At 50.5% G+C, this 15,811-nt stretch overlaps 1 protein-coding gene across 3 annotated transcripts in view; it reads right to left on the bottom strand.

Moving 5' to 3' along the window:
- RBPMS (RNA binding protein, mRNA processing factor) overlaps nt 1-15,811 on the bottom strand; it is a 133,943-nt gene that overhangs the window by 31,164 nt on the left and 86,968 nt on the right. The gene's annotated exons all lie outside the window — the stretch shown is intronic.

The following is a 15,811-nucleotide window of genomic DNA, read 5'->3' as shown; positions in this document are numbered from 1 at the left end:
TGACAGGTAGCGGTGGGAGGGTAGGCAACTGGGATGACAGCTGACAGAAGAGACTCCCCTCGGACGGACTTGTACTGCGCAGGGACCAGGGTTCCTGCAATGGGGACTATTTACCTGCCAGAACACGTAGCCCTTCCAAAACTGACGGGAGGTGTTTCGCTGTCACGGTGTCGCTCCAAGTACTAACCAAGGGGGAGCATTTCCCCTGGGTGGCGGCTGTTAGCCATAGTTACAGGCTGAGCCACCGACCTGGTTTGCTGGGCCAGGCAGGACACGGCACTGTTTGGTGATGCAAAGCAGCAAACAGTAAACAGACACACAGACTGAGTGTTGACTCTGCCTGGGGGTGTGTGTGACAAAGGCAATAGAGGGATTGGGATGCACCACAGACCAGATCGTTGCTTTGCCGGTGCAAGGAGAAAGGGCCTGGGTCGTGCCCCCCTGCTCAGAGGCTGGGACCACTGCACCCTCTGCCACAGGGTGGGACACCACTTTGGCCTGCCCTCGGGTGCCTCCACACTGGCCTTGCCCCTTCCTGCCCCAGGACGTCCCCCCACTCCACCTTGGGGCTTCTGTGGACGTGGCACAGAACTGGTTCTGTGCATGGTGCGCAGGCCCCTTGAGCCAGGAGCATTCCTGCCCGCTGGGCCCTTTGTGCCAGCCTGTCAGGGGAAAAGGGGTGACGGAGCAACTCAAACCATTACAAACACGGGTGTTTGCAGAGGGGCCCAGCATGAGTTCTGCTGGCCAGTGGGAAAGGGAAGCTGATGGTGTCGTCGGTTTGGGAGTTGGGAACATCAGCATGGCTGTGGCAACTGAGTGCCCAAACTACGTCCTGATTGTCTGGTCAGAGCCATTTACCGGCTGCCCAAGATGCGCAGCTGGGGCCCAATCACCAAGAGAAATCCTCTGCCCATTATGCCGTATGGGGAAAAAGGAGAGGCGCAGAAGAAGGCAGATGAGACACAAGGAGGAGGATGGCTGGGGGGAAATGGCAGCTAGTGGCCATCTGGCCATCTCCCTGTCTCTTTCTAGTATCATCAATCAATGGGGTCTCTACAGGGAACGCTCTCCGTGGGAAGTGTCTATGGGGCACATGTTAGAACAAAGGGCAGCAGAGCAGATCCAGATGGTTGGTAGTGCCACCGTGGCAGAGTTACAAAGGGATCTCACTAAACTGGGGGACTGGGCAACAGAATGGCAGATGAAATTCAGTGTTGATAAAGGCAAAGTAATGTGGATTGGAAAAAAATAATCCCACTGAACATGCAAGATGATGGGGTCCAAATTAGCTGTTACCGCTCAAGAAAGAGCTGTTGGAGTCATCGTGGATAGTTCTCTGAAAACAACTGTTCCATGTGCAGTGACAGTCAAATGTTAGGCGCCATTAGCAAAGGGATTCATAATAAAACAGAAAATGCAATAAAGTGACTGAATAAACCCATGGTACGCCCACGCCTCAAACACTATGTACAGTTCTGGTCACCCTGTCTCAAAAAAGGTGTATTAGAATACAAACAGGTACCGAGAAGAGAAACAAAAATGATTAAGGGTATGGAACAGCTTCCACATGAGAGATTGAAAAGATTGTGACTCTTCAGTTTAGAAAAGAGGCAACCAAGGGGATGTATGATAGAGGTTTATAAAATCATGGCTGTTGTGAAGAAATAACGAGTGTTATTTACTCCTGCTCATAACAGAAAAACCAGGAGTCATCCAATGAACTTAACAGGCAGCAGGTTTAAAACAAACATAAGGAATGCACAGTCGCACAACGCACAGTCAACCTGTGGAACTCATTGCCAGGGGATGTTGTGAAGGCCAAAACTATAACAAGGTTCAAAAAAGAATTAGATAAGTTCGTGGAGGATAGATCCATTAATGGCCGTTAGCCAGGATGGGCATAGACGCAACCCCATTCTCTGGATGGCCCTAAACCGCTGACTGCCTGAAGATGGGACTAGACAACAGGAGACAGATCACTTGGTAAGTGCCTGCATCAGTTCCATTTCCTCTGGGGCATCTGGCACTGGCCAGTCAGAAGACAGGATACTGGGCTAGATGGACCATTTGTCTGACCCAGTATGGCCGTTCTTATGTTCCCGTGAGAACCCCATGGGTCTGGGTAGGGCATTTCAGTGTTTGTGGTCCCAGATTGGATTGCATTTATTCCTAAAAACACATTCATTTTTTTCCATATTTTTCCTTATGGCAGGGCAGAGTTAAGGTTCTTCAGGTGCCCTACTGTGCATTTCTTATCTTAACAAGTTTGGATTTCTTTTAAGTGTACTCTTAACTGTGAATTTCCTGGGTTTATAACACTTGGTTTGGGGGGTAATTATAGAATCCCTGTAATTTTTTTACCCTTAAATTACTGATACATAATTTCAATATAACTCCATTTTTAAGGATGGTTTTTTGGTGTGAATTTCCTTAGTTTGGTAAAAATTATTTAAAATGTCATATGTGAATACTTACACAAGAGACCCAAAGACCATGCTGCCGTGTGATATTTCTAATTATCTGAAGCTACATAGACACCCTTAAACCATAGTTTAAATGTTAACTTCTAACAGATTCACCAGTACACCAGGCCAGCACAAGGAAGCTGGAGTGCACCAATCACTTAGGCTGAGTTTATAGCTGCTTTGCATCACTGAAGCAGGCAAGGCACACTGGTGAATCCAGCCCTGATTTGCCACTGACCTATTGTTTCAAGGGCTATGTTAGTGAGATGGCACCATGTGAAGTGGGGCAGGGGCAATCCAATGCCTGAGTCCAATTGTCTGTGCTTTAAAAGCTCCTGCTTTGCTTGTGTCTCAGCGCACGGGGGAGCCGAGGCAGCAGCGCTATGAGAAACCTTTCAGGTGCTGACATCTGGGCCAGCAGGTAGCCACAGAAAAGGACTTGGGCCAAATAATCTACCAGTGAAGATTCTGGACGTACGTCCAGCCTCTATCCTATCCCTGAGTTGTTACAGATAACCCGATGCTGAATGCACATTAGCTGCAGAGGAAGAATGGTGACGGGTTGAGTCACCTGTGATGTCAAAATGGCCTCAAGTAAAAGTTACCTAAGCTATAGGGCCTGGCTGTAGCTTGTATAATAATAGCAATTAAAGACAACTACCACTGATGGCTTCGCTCCATTTCTTCCAATAGAGCCCATGTGCAGGATCGTCATTAACTTTCCCTGTAGAGAGAGTTTGAAGAGTATATGTGCTAGTCTGTTGTTAGGATCACTCGGGACAAAGAAAAGTCTGACAGATGCTATATTTCTTTAAGGGCCCAGTTTTTAATTAATTTTAACTCACATTGGAGTCTCCTTAGCTGCGTGAGTCTCGCCAGCCCTAGACCCTCCCAGACATGGGGGCCTTCACTTTCCCTGGCCACAGGGACCTTGCCAGCCTAAGAACCTCCCCAGCCACGGGAGTCTTACCAACCCTAGGCCTTCCCCAGCCACAGAGGCCTTGCCAGCCTCAGACCTTCCCCAGCCATGGGGGCCTCGCCTCCCCCTCCCCGACCTTCCCCAGCCATGTGGGTCTCACCAGCTCAAGACTCTTCCCAGCCGCATGAACCTTGCCAGCCCTACCCCCTCCTCAGTTGCAAGGGCCTCGCCAGCCCTAGGGAGGTGATAGCTCAGCGCTCGCAGGGTATTTCAGCTGAGATGTGGCGTGGGGAGAGCCTGGCTCCCAAGTCCTCATTGTCCAGTGTGTGCTGGCCTGGCCTGGCAGCTTCCATCCCATTTTATGCTCTGCAGGAAGCAGGATCTCTCCAAGGAGTCGCAGGAGCTGGTCTTCTTCTCGATTCCAGTCCCAGACCATTTCCAACAGAGGCTCTCTTGGGAGAGACGTCCTAGAGAACTGGTGGCATGCGGTATTCAGACACAGCAGGGACTGTCAGGGATGGGAGGGTCAGATCCTCAGCTGGTGTAAATCGGACAGATCATTTGACATCAGTGGAGCTATGCTGATTTATGCCCGCTGAGGAGCATACCAGGAAGGCTCAGTACAAGCCCCTTTAAGGTTGTTCTGGCCTATTGCATATCTGACAAGAACACTGGCCTTGCAAAACTGCTGCAATTGCTAGATAATTCCCTTGATTTAGAACCTGCCTCTTTTAATTTACTGTTTTCCTTGGGTTAGTTGTGAGCCTTCAGTTTTCTGATCTGTGTAGACGCCACAGGAACTCCACAGCTGTGAATGATTTAACAGCATCATAAATTACTTGTGGGGTAACAACCATGGAAAAAGGTGCTTACCCCCAAAAATAAATAACAGTAGGGAAGCTGATACCAAGTTTAAATTGTGGGATTTATTACTCCCAGGGCTTGCATTACTTACCCATACTGAACTTTATTGGAGGTTTATTTACAGCTAATGCTTAGGACCTGATTCATTCATGAGGTTTTTTTTCCATAAAAAGAAGCATATTCAATTTTTGTGCCAGTGACGGATGATCAGAAACAGCTAGGGAACGCAGGCCCACTCAGAACATGGTGCTGTTCACTTACTACTAAATGCTCCCTGGTCAGAAACCACAATATTTTTTCAACATAAAATAAAAGTTTGAAAAAATGAGTTTGCTGTTAGCTGCTTTTTTGTGGTGCCAGTGCAGTGTAACCTGCAGGAACTGATGCGCTGCTGTCCCAGGAGTAACATGGGATGCTTCCCATACGTTGCCTGTTTCCTGGATGGACGGAGCACTTTCCTCTCCACAACCGTCAGTGTGGCACTTTTCATGGACACTAAAGGCAGAGGTTCAAGTGCTTAGCACCCACACTGGGACCAGGTTTTCCAAAGAGCTCAGTACCCAGAAGCTCCACTGTGATAGATACGGCCAAATTCTCAGATGACCTCTGCATGTTGGGAGCCCACCTCTTGGCCAATCTGGCCCTGACTGTGGGTGCTGAATATTTCTGAAAATCTGGTCCTAAGTGCAACTAAAGACTTGACTGTCTCATCGTTTGTGTGTGCTCCCCATCTGTCTGTAGCCACCTGCTGTGTCTGGTCTTATACTTTGATTGTAAACTCCTTGGGGCAGGGTCTGCGTTTGTACAGCCCCTAGCCTGGTCTGCACCTGAAGCTTCTAGGCACTACCGCAAGACCACTAAATAAGAAGTGAGACGACTGTATCATAGTGTCTACCTACAAGGAGGCAGAGTGGACATTGTGCCGGCAGCCTTAATGTTGGCATTTCCAGAGTCTCAAGTGTTTTTTTGCTAGCCTTGCGTAGGCTGCTCTACTGAACATTTTATACACGCACACATGTACACGCACACATAGACTGAATTACATCTAACGATACTGATGGAGTGTTCTGAGACAGAGGGAGAAGAACATCTCGTGTACATGGGCTGAGTCAGAAACAACAAATCTGAAACATCAAAGTCAGAAAGCGAGAAATTTCAGTCTCATTTTTTTAAATTAAAAAAAGAAAACAGAAAAAAGGACAAACAAAAGTGTCTGAGTTCATGGAGATGCACAGTGAGCTGCCTGCTTCCCTGCATTTACCACCAGCACAGCCAGAATAGGATGATGTTACAAACCCATCACTTTTGGAAGCTCTCCCATTCAGCCAATGCTGATTTTCTGGATGACAATACTCCCCTTAGTAGCACCTTCCCCTTGTACACCCAAAGCAGCCCCTGCACACCCAAAGCAGCCCCTGCACTCAGCTCTCAGAAGAGAACATGCACAGAATCATAGAATACCAGGGTTGGAAGGGACCTCAGGAGATCATCTAGTTCAACCTCTTGCTCAAAGCAGGGCTAATCCCCAATTAAATCATCCAACAGATTATATTCTTAACTGGCCCCTTCAAAGACTGAACTCACAACCCTGAGTTTAGCAGGCCAATGTTCAAACCACTGAGCTATCCCCCCCATACTGTGCTTCATGAAAGCAGCTAAACCTGGTCAGCCAATCAGCTCCCTCATTTTGGCTAGACTTTCATAGCAGCCGCATGTTTCCATGCACAGCTTTGTTTGCATGCTACCTGTGGCCCGCGTCCTTGGGTATCAGCCTGGCAGTGAGGTCAGTGCAGCCCTCCCGAGTGGGGTGCTGCAGGCAAAGCTGCAGGAGCTGGTAACGGCTTTGGTTAGGCTTCATTTCTGGGTGAACCAAACATCCCTTTGAAAGACAAGCTGAGGAAAATCCTGAAGGTCCTTGTCAGACTGATTGGCTTGACAATGGCCTTTTAGCAACCAACAAGGTTTGAAAACACTGTAAAGAGACACCCCCCCACCTTTGTTCAAAGCCTTCCAGCTTTCCCCACGCTGCCCCCCTGCTCTCCAACTCACCCCTCCCACCAGCTTGTGCAATCTGAACAGTGGTACGAACAAGCAGCTGGTCCATCCTCATTCTTCCACTAGAAATCATTGATACCCTGTGACCTTCAGCATCACAATTGCCAAGCCTTGCACAGCTCCCTGTCTGACACTGTATGCAAATTAGTTGTTGAGTTAATTTGCATATTACACTAAACTTCAGCTTAACATTGTTTTGAAGATGTGGATTTATTGTTGGTGAAAGGTATTGCTTTGCCAGCTCGGGTCACTGCAGGTCTCTGTTCAACTAGAGGGCTGCCCTGCCAACCTGCCCCACTCTGATCTGTTGGGGTCAAAGGGGCCATTCATCCTCCATGGCCCAGGCAGTTCTTGGCCTTTCTCATGAGCCTTCCTATGCTGAGCGCTGCGTTTGTGATGTGAGAGCTGGAACTGGGGCCCACCAAACTCAGCTCATCTGGGGGCCACCAGCCACCCATCAGCTAGGCATGACTTTTAATTACTGCTGAGCTGGGCTGGTTTCAGACTGGTGAGCCACAGGTGGAGAGTGTATTATTTGAGTAATTCGGTATGAAGGGTGGGCAGGAAATAAGGGAAGGGACCACTGACTGAATGGTACAGATAAAAAGTGAGCGCTATCCATTCTGTGCATCGAATGAGGCAGGGGAAAACAGTGTGTGCTAATGTAATTACAGACAATACCATAATGCATAAGTACCCAGGAGCCGGGCTGAGGTTGCCTGGGCTGCCTTGGTTCTGGCTTTTCCTAGTTCTGGAGTATCAACTTTGCAACCTTACTGGTCTTTTTTGGATGCAACATATAGACACTGAACAAGCAGACGGCTCCTGCTGCTTGGGTTCCATCACACCACATGATAACTGCTATGAAGATGACATTGACAAGTGGAGAGCTACTGCCAGCAAGATGTTTGCAGGCCTGAATAAAAACAGTTGGAACCATACATCAGAGTACATGACAGCTAAACCCAGATTAAACACAATGCTCATTGCACCACCATTACCTTACAGTTGTGAAACATTGATAATGACAAAGCATGTGGAGCAAAAGCTGCAGACAACTGAACAGCGCCATGTGCTAATGTTGACAAGTTTAGATAGACTAAGAAAGGACAACACCTCAGAAGCCTGAAAGTGCCATGTGTGACTACAGTCACCAAAAGATCCCAACTGCAATTTTTTGCCCATGTTGCTAGAATGACCCTCTACCAATTGCCTAAATTACTCTCTATGGAAGAATGGATGGAGCATGAGGCTGCAAGTATCCACAGAGACAGTGGGATAACAGTATATAAAACCACCCAGGCAAGTCCCCAAGAGGTGCAAAAGGTGGTTCACAGCAGATTTGGATGAAATCTGCTCGTAACTTCAACCTTACCCAAACCTGGCCTGGAGGCTGTTATCTTCTACGTGTGGACTGCCCCTGGAGAAAGGCACCATGTGGTCTAAGAGTTAGAGAAATCCACCATTCCGAGAGACGGGAGCTACGTTGGTGGGTGAAGCTCTTCCATCGATATAGTGCTATCTACCTGGGGGGTTAGGTCGGTGTAGTATGTTGCTCAGGGCTGTGGATTTTTCATACCTCTGAGTGACGTAGTTATATCAATGTAAGTCTGTAGTGTGGACCTGGCCTTAGTTAATTCAATGGCAAAAAACGATATTAATGCCGAGTTCAGCTTGCTTGGTGGTAGGTCATTCCCTTGCAGAACACTGAAGTTATACTTAGTGTTCTGTAAAAATTCCACACCTGGGAGCGACCAAACCCTGAGTGTGGACAGTGCTGTGTCGATGGGAGAGCTTCTCCCACCCACACAGCTACTGCCTCTCGGGGAGGTGGATTAACTCTGCTGACAGGAGAGCTCTCTCCTGTTGGCATAGAGTGTCTTCATTAAAGCACTACAGCAGTGCAGCTGCACCGTTTTAAGGGTAGCCTTGCCCCGAGCTGAGCAAAACACAAACTTCTGGACACCAGAAAATGCAGAATTAAGGTTGCCCATCCAACCTTAACTCTGCCCTCTTTCCGCACTTCTCCACTATGTCCAGTTAACACAGACATCTTTACTCTGCCAGCCCCACAGTTCAATGGCCAGTTAGCAACTCTGGCAGTGCACATATCACTTTTCCCTCAGCAGTCAATGCACCTGCGCTGTGAGTTCCAAACCTGCACGCTATGTATCTTTGGAAACACCACATCTGCCCAAAGAGCAGGGAGCAGCCACTCTCCCCAGCCCTGCCCCAGCTTCCCCAGAGGCTAGTAAAATACACAAGGTCCCAAACAACCAATCCAAGGCTTGCCTACCACCCATCCACATTGCCCACCCCTTCACAGCCACAGCACCTCTCCCTGTCTGCCCCATCCGTGTCTGCCCCCCGACAAAGTCCTCTGGCTCCAAGAATGTTGGTTGGACAGGCTGCTGACTACTCTGCTGTGTCCAGGGTCAATACCGTACATTGTTACAGAGGCAACTTGTAGCAACCAAACATGAATTATTACATGTGTATTGCACAGGTGAACAACTGACACCATTTTGACCTATATCACAGCAACAGTTTAAGCTCTAGATCTCAGCAAAAAAACAATTAGAAACTTTTCTGAAAAGGAGCTATGTTTTCAGGGCTTAGCTGTCTGGAACCCTGGCTCAAATGCTATCAGATGTGGCTTGCTAACCCTACTCTGCACTCCCACGAGGCATAGCAAATTCCGAGACAATCAGTGCAAGTGTGCACATTTTAGAGCATTGTCCTTTAAACAGGAAGGAGGGAAAGGGCTTCTCTCCACACCCATTGCAGCAGCTGAATGAGAACACCCCAGGCAGGCGAATACACCCTGAAACAAAAGCACCGAGACATGTGAACTGCTCCAGTGGGTGTTCCCATCCCCCTCCTGAGTGTATTAGAGCCTCTGCTATGCATGGGACATGCCGGTTCCACACCCAAAGGGGCAGGATTTCCCCAGATCCTGGCTCATGTGGAGAGACAGGGAGAGGGTTCAACTCCTGGAATGCATGGAGGCAGTGAGAGGGTTCAGACCCTGCCTCCATGGGGCATATCCCAGCTCATACGAGGGGGCATGGACACACCCCAAAAAGAGCAAAAGTCTCCCCCCCTCCCAGATCTGGGCATCCACATGGGAGGGGCAATTGAGGGGCTAACAGTTGTTCCTGCCCCTAATCTTCCCCAGACCACTCACCCTCACGTTTCCCTTCCCACTGTCCCGCCCCCTTCACTTCCCCAACCCCACAGTCTTCCTCACCTGAGCCCCAACCCCTCCCTCCCCTCCCACCCATCCCCGTATATCCCCCTCCCCAGCCCCCTCCTCTTGCCACAGCCCTGAACCTCTCTTCCTCTAGTCCCCCCACTTGTCCATCACCTAATCATGCCTCCCCTCCCAGGAACCAGTCACACGTCTAGTCTTGCCCCCACCGACTCTGATTACATTCCCTCAAAACAAAATTGCCAGGCCATGTCTACATCTAAAATTTTGCAGCGCTGGTTGTTACAGCTGTATTAGTACAGCTGTATAGGGCCAGCGCTGCAGAGTGGCCACACTTACAGCAACCAGCGCTGCAAGTGGTGTTAGATGTGGCCACACTGCAGCGCTGTTGGGCGGCTTCAAGGGGGGTTCCGGGAACGCGAGAGCAAACCGGGAAAGGAGACCAGCTTCGCCGCGGTTTGCTCTCGCGTTCCCGGAACCACCCAGCAAACCGCAGGGAAGGAGACCTGCTTGCTCGGGGTTCCGGGAACGAGAGAGCAAACCGGGAAAGGAGACCCGCTTCGCCACGGTTTGCTCTCGCGTTCCCGGAGCCACCCAGCAAACCGCAGGGAAGGAGACCTGCTTGCTCGGGGTTCCGGGAACGAGAGAGCAAACCGGGAAAGGAGACCAGCTTCGCCGCGGTTTGCTCTCGCGTTCCCCGAACCACCCTGCAAACCGCAGGGAAGGAGACCTGCTTGCTCGGGGTTCCGGGAACGAGAGAGCAAACCGGGAAAGGAGACCAGCTTCGCCGCGGTTTGCTCTCGCGTTCCCGGAGCCACCCAGCAAACCGCAGGGAAGGAGACCTGCTTGCTCGGGGTTCCGGGAACGAGAGAGCAAACCGGGAAAGGAGACCCGCTTCGCCGCGGTTTGCTCTCGCGTTCCCGGAGCCACCCAGCAAACCGCAGGGAAGGAGACCTGCTTGCTCGGGGTTCCGGGAACGCAAGAGCAAACCGGGAAAGGAGACCAGCTTCGCCGCGGTTTGCTCTCGCGTTCCCGGAGCCACCCAGCAAACCGCAGGGAAGGAGACCTGCTTGCTCGGGGTTCCGGGAACGAGAGAGCAAACCGGGAAAGGAGACCCGCTTCGCCGTGGTTTGCTCTCGCGTTCCTGGAGCCACCCAGCAAACCGCAGGGAAGGAGACCTGCTTGCTCGGGGTTCCGGGAACGAGAGAGCAAACCGGGAAAGGAGACCAGCTTGATTACCAGAGGCTTCCTCCTTCCACGGAGGTCAAGAAAAGCGCTGGTAAGTGTCTACATTGGATTACCAGCGCTGGATCACCAGCGCTGGATCCTCTACACCCGAGACAAAACGGGAGTACGGCCAGCGCTGCAAACAGGGAGTTGCAGCGCTGGTGATGCCCTGCAGATGTGTACACCTTCAAAGTTGCAGCGCTGTAACTCCCTCACCAGCGCTGCAACTTTCTGATGTAGACAAGCCCCCACTCATGACCCAGGTCCACACTACAGCCCTATATCAGTAGCACTGTGTCGCTCCAGGGAGGGTAGACTCTTCACCCTCCCTGCGTGATGGAGATATTCTGACCTAACGCCCCATGTAGACAGCGCTATGTGAGCAGGGGAAGCATTCCTACCACCTCCGGGGAGGCGGATGAATTACACCGGCGGGCGAGTGCTCTCCTGTCCATGTAGAGCATCTCCATTAAATGAGGCATTGTAAGTGCAGACCTGCCCTCCCAGGGCGGCACACGTAAAACACTGCAGCAGCACCCCTGTAGCGCTGCGGGGTACATGCTACCTACGCTGACGAGGCATTCACCCATCAGCCCAGGTAATCCACACACCCCTGCAAGGCAGTAGCTAGGTCAATGGAACTATTCTTCCGGCCACCTAGCGCTGGCTACACGGGGACGTTTTCATACATCTGACCAACGCAGTTAAACTAGTGTAGACCAGGCCACAAATTGTAGCAATCTCCAGCCACTTAATCCAAAATTCCTTTGGTCTAAGGTGGAGGCTTAGGATTAATGTGTCCTTAGTTATGTTAATGGCAGGGTGAGTTCACCGCCACCAAGGGGGAGTTCGCAGCCCTCAAACGCAATACGGGCTGTGATTCATCCAGCTGTTAGCACTGCCCTGTTTAACAGTGCCAGGCAGCAGAAGGAAACCTTCTTTGGGGGGGCCCTATAACTCAGGAACCCCTAGGTCAAATGACCCCAAATTTGGATCACTAACTCTACAACCTGCCCCCACAAAGCATAGTAAATTTCAAAGCAATAGGAATAACCATTTGGATTTTAGAGCACTTACAAGAGTTGAGTTTTAAAGCCTGTAAAATGGCAGGAATGGAACACGCTTGCTGTTTTTCTGTATTGGCAGATGCGCAGTGTAAAAATGTCCATTTGCTGACATATTGTTCGCCATCTGGGTCCCACAAAAATGTAGTGGATGCCAGGCACTATTGTGGGCAAAACTCAATAGAGTGAGATATTTTCACCTGCCTCACAGCAATAGTTGACCGCTACCTCTGGACAAGAAAAATCCCCACCTAAAACAGTGTTTTTAAAAATGGGTATTAGTTCTGGGCTTGTGTCTCTGGAACCCCTGCTCAAATAACTCCAAATCTGGGTCACTAGCCCACCCCCATACCCATCTGAGTCACACCACATAGCAAAGGCATCCAACTAAGCAGGTCGATTTTAGATGGTATAGAAAGACCGAGCTCTAAACTGATGTTTTGATGCCACCTGAATTATAGTGGTGCTGGTGCTCCGCCAGAACGTTGTACGGTTGTGTCTCTTTCGCACTGTATATCTGTAGCGTCCACAGCAGAGATGTTCCCACCTGGCAGGGCTGCATCGTGTCTATAGCTTTAAGAGCAGCCTGTGTTTTAATTGCCTGGTTTCAGGGACGTGGACGTGTGAGAGCAGTTTGGGCTGGTTCCCTTATGCCAGGTAATATGAAAACACACCAGCATTTCCAGCAGCCAGTGACTACTGAGATTACTGCAAGTAACATTATGCCACAATAGCAGCCCTGTCTATCTGGATTCCGAACCTCCATGTACAACTTTCTCCAATGAACAGGCTTGTTTATGCTTCGGCTCCACGTGACGGGGGCTGAGCCGCCATGCCTGTGCACCTGGCCTGTTGTTACCCTTCTGTACACATGCACTGTGATAATCAAAGAGTGCCTGACTGCAACCATCAGCCACTCCTCTAACGAGTAAAAAGCATGTATGTGTTTGGGGGGTGGGGGTGGATTGACGGGGCCAGGGCCTGACTGGGACCTGGGTGAGGTCACACTAAAGCAGGATCCAGGAAGCAGCAGTGCCGCGAAGGAAGCAGGTGGGCCAGTGAGCAGAGAGTCAGCAGCCAGCTGCCACGGGGAAGCAAGAGCATACAGGGGAGGGCGCCCCTCTGGGGGATGTGGATCAGGTCTGCCATTTGGAAAACACTGCACTACAGAACAAATGTTCCCTGGATCCTTTGGAGCTGCAATGTGTGAGCTGCTCTTCGGGCTTGGCAGGAAAGCCATGTCATTTCAATCAGAGCGACTGCCACCTTCTCTCTTCACCCCTCCACTTCTGCTGCCCTTTCCCTCCTGGGCGGGGGGCTCTGAGGCGCAGCTGCTCACCTGCATAAATATCTCACTCCGCTAAAAAGGAAGCAGCTGGCAATTTATGTCTCACCCCAAGGTGACCAGGTCCTCTGCAGACAGAGTGTAGCTGGTTCATCTATGGAGGAACAGCCCCCCTCAGTTGGTGTACCGGAGAGTGCCTGCTTTAATGCATGTTTTATCTCCTCCACGCTCCCCACTGGCAGGGTGACCTGATTTCATTTCCCCTACCACTTACAAGGCTGGTGTGTGCACTCACGGCCATTGCACTGGCATTTATAAAATGTCTCTTGCATTTTTCATGCAAACCCCACTTATAAGAATGCTCCAGTTCTGTGAACAACTCCCCAGAGTAGCAGCCTCAGCCTGGGGTTTTCAGGAGGCGTTGTTTTCATGTATTTAATTAGGGCTGGATTGTCCCATGCCCTAATGCAGCCATGCCTGGCCACCCTACAGCTCAGGACAGCAGAGTCTGCTGTGGGCTCCAAAACCCCACTGCCTGTGAGCAAGCGGGCATGGAAATGCACGAGTGGGCAGATGCATAGCTCTGCATCCCCCATCACCACATGCGAGCTGGCAGAGTTTGCTGGGTGTGCCGGGGAAATAAAGTGCACCCATGAAAGAACGAGGAATCTTTCTCCCTGCCCTCTGACCAGAGGGGCTCAGGGATAGAACTGTTCTATGGCCCAGCGGCTGCTATACGGAAAGCTCAGTCCAGCCCTTTAAGAACATAGGTCTTGACTCATAAAGAAGTGAAGAAAATTGATGCTGTCCAATATTTTAGGAGCAGCTTCTGGCTGCCTGCAAAACATCTTCCTCCTCCAGCCAAAGCAGGGAGGGAGATCACAGAAAAGTATCCCACCGGTATGACCCTTGTGAGCTCTGAACACCGGCCCTTTGTTAGAATGTGGCTGCTGGGCTGTCGTTATCGCTGAGGAAAGTCTCCCGGGCACGCAGGGCAGCTAGGTGCCCAGCCGCCTTTGGATGTCACTGGGTGTTGGGTCCCACTGGTGCTTTGATTAGCACAAGGCCTGGGAGAGAGTGTGAGGAGAAGTGCTGACTGGGCATAGAGCTGGTGGTGATGTAAAGGGCAGAATCCATCTTGGGAGCAGGTTGGGTAGAACAGGGGCCAACTGCGGAGGGCTTTCTCAGGCAGGGCAGGAAGTGGGGTTTGAGGTGGTGGAGGAGGGGAGCCAATGGAGGACTCAAAGGGTGTGATGTAGTCAGAAGGCAGGTTGGGCGCGGGTGAGTGAGACGCCAGAGAGGAGTCTGGCAGCGAGATTATCAGAGCTTGGACCAGAGTGTTGGCCAGGAGGGCAGGGGGGAAGGTCTCATCACCTGGAGAAGCAGCAGAACCTAGCATGACCTGGCTGTGCTGGTCAAAGGAGAGGGCTGAGTCAGAGATAACGCTATGGTTGTGGGTTATCTCTGGGTGCGTTTGATGCTACTGACATCAGGATCAGACAGGAGGTGTGATGGGAGCCTTCAAGGGAAGAATCCAGAGCTTGGTTTGGCCATGTTAAGTTTTGGTGAAGACTGGACACCCGAGAGGAGATGTCAGAGAGACAGGCCCAGGGTTTGGTTAGGATGGAGGATCCCACACAGAGAGGCAGATCTGTGAGCCGTCGGCATAGAGCTGGTTGTGAGAGCCATGGCTGAGGCTGAGAACCCACAGAAAGGCACAGAGAGAAGAGGTGAGGGCTGAGGATGGGGGTCAGAGGGACCCCTGACAAGAGAGGAGAGGAGGGAGAGGAGGAGGGCCCATCAAACCAGCCCCTGAATAAGCAATATGAGAGACAGGAAGAGTACCAGAAAATTGCTTTATTTCCCTAAAACTACTGTATATCTGGAGGGTTTTACTGTATTTGAGCGGGCTATTAGAGATGGTTGTTGTTGGGGGTTTTCAGACCTGCCAGGTCTCACACCCACCAATTTCCTGTTACTTCACTTTGTCACAGAACACACAACATCATTCACAGACAATATTAACAGGTGCACTGACAATGCTATATTCCTACATACACAGCAATCACTACAAGATTCATACCAGGCTACCAATGAGCAAGGCCAGGTAAAGCATACTACAACATACACTACTAAAATGGTCTTTCAACCCCTCTCCGAGCTGCATAGCTCCACACTGAGATCTTTTAATAACTTTTGTATCTGATTGTGAAAATCCAGCAGACAGCTGCTCCACCTCTTTCCTCTACCCTTTGTTTCACATATATTATGCAGGACACAGCAGGCAGCTATAACCATTGGCTTATTTTTCTCGCTGAGATCCAATCTTGTAAGTAAACAGCACCAGCGACCCTTCAAATGACCAAAAGCACATTCAATGTCATTCTACACCTGCTGAGTCTATAGCTGAAGCTCTCCTTGGTGCTGTCAAGATGGCTGGTGTATGGCTTCATGAGCCATGGGAGCAAGGGGTAGGATGGGTCTCCCAGGATCAGTATGGGCATTTCAACATTCCCAATGGTTATCTGCCAGTCAGGAAAGAAAGTCCCTGCTTGCAGCTTTCTGAACAGTTCTGTGTTCTTAAAGATGCGAGTGTCGTGCACCTTCCCTGACCAGCCCACATAGATGTTGGTAAAGTGTCTCTGGTGATCCACCAGCACTTGCATTACCACAGAAGAGTAGCCATTTCTGTTGATATACTCTGTGGGAAGGTTGTCT

Source organism: Gopherus evgoodei, chromosome 5, assembly GCF_007399415.2.
Source record: "Gopherus evgoodei ecotype Sinaloan lineage chromosome 5, rGopEvg1_v1.p, whole genome shotgun sequence".
Lineage (NCBI taxonomy): Eukaryota > Metazoa > Chordata > Testudines > Testudinidae > Gopherus > Gopherus evgoodei.
Note: the sequence above shows the minus strand (reverse complement) of the source record. Positions and strands in the feature narration are given on the sequence as shown.